This window comes from Limanda limanda, chromosome 22, assembly GCF_963576545.1.
Source record: "Limanda limanda chromosome 22, fLimLim1.1, whole genome shotgun sequence".
NCBI classification, from domain to species: domain Eukaryota; kingdom Metazoa; phylum Chordata; class Actinopteri; order Pleuronectiformes; family Pleuronectidae; genus Limanda; species Limanda limanda.
The window spans coordinates 2,474,400-2,476,189 of NC_083657.1; positions in this window are offsets into that span (position 1 = coordinate 2,474,400).

The window sequence follows — 1,790 nt, forward strand, 5'->3', positions numbered from 1 at the left end:
TGGTAGAGTGGATGCAAGGGTGTGTGTCTGTGCGTGTCTGTGTGTGACTGTGTGTTTTAGTCTGTGTGTGTTTGTGTGATGCAGGAGGATCCAGAGCGAAGCCGCAGCCAGGGTCATTCTGCCAGACACAATCCTTGACCTGAAGAAACTGCCCTAGTTTCCCTGTGAGTAATCTCTCTCGACTGTCGTCTCCATTCAGATGAATGCTGAAATAAAACCACTGCTTTGTGTGTGTGTGTGTGTGTGTGTGTGTGTTTGTGTGTGTGTGTGTGTGTGTGTGTGTGTGTGTGTGTGTGTGTGTGTGTGTGTGTGTGTGTGTGTGTGTGTGTGTGTCCCAATGCCCAGGTAAACGACACCACAGCAGTGGAGGCTCAGACCTGAGTGAAAAGCTTCTGAAGGTCGATGCAAACCCTGCTCACTCATTATGTATACTCCACATAAACTGTATATTCAGGCTGTTATAGTGTTATGATTTAGTGCAACATATATAATTAAATATAAGGCACACTCTCTCTTGCCCACTCACACTCTCACACACACACACTCTCTCTCTCGCTCACACACACTTTCACACACACACACACACGTTTATACTTCTATCTTAATGAGGACACTCATTGGCATAATACATTCCCTAACCCCTCACCCTGATTCTAACTCTTGAACCAAGTCTTAACCCCCAAACAGTAGATTAAAGGGGGGGCTCAAAGTGGTCCTCACAAAGATATCTGTACAAGAGCACACACACTACGAACTCTACAGGTTTTCCATCGGTCGTGTGACAGACGGTTTCTCTGGAAAACTGATTTCATCTCTTATCTCATTATTGTGCAATCTGCTCTTCACTTGACTGCATTCTTCATGAGTGGAGAGTTTTTCATGACCCGAGTGAGAGGCACTTCAAACTGCTTCTGATTAATTAGTTTGGTTCTTATACTGAAGACAAATAAAAAAATATCATACTAACAAGTATTAGGTCCATTTTTAATTTTTGTTTTCACGTTTTGAGAATAAAGTCATAAAAGTACGGGATTGAAGTCGTAAAAAGTTGAGAGAAATAAAACTGACATTTCCTCCTTCACATAAGGACCGAGCTGTTTTCTTGCACAATCAAAGTACTGTGGCGCTAACATGCTAACAGATGCTACATCTCCTTATTTTTAATCTCATACTGAAGAATTTATTCACTTTTCATTTACTTTATTCATGAATTAAACAAAACGATTTGAGTCTAATCTCAAGAGTTCTACTTAGTTTGGATGTTTTTATTTTATTCACAACATTTCGTTTTTATTCTCGACTTGTCAACGTTGCGATGTGAGGAACAGAGTTCAGTCAGTTTGCTGCACACAAACAACAGTGTTGTTACTTCACCTACAAAACGTAACTTCACATTCAGATTTATGGGGTCAGTATCGGGAGCTGAACTTTGCTGGGTGTGTATTTGTTATTGTTCAGGATTTGCGTGGCATCACTCCAACGCTCACACACGCAATCTCTCACACACCCACACACACTCTTACACACACTTTAACACACGTTTATACTTCTATCTTAATGAGGACACTCGTTGACATAATACATTCCCTAACCCCTCACCCTAATCCCTTAACCCAAGTCTTAACCCCCAAACAGTCACACTCCGTAAATTGTCGGCTCAAAGTGGTCCTCACAAAGATATCTGTACAAGAGCACACACACTACGAACTCTACAGTTTTCCCTCAGGGAGTTGGCTGTGTGATGGACGGTTTCACTGGAAAACTGATTTCATCTCTTATCTCACTATTGT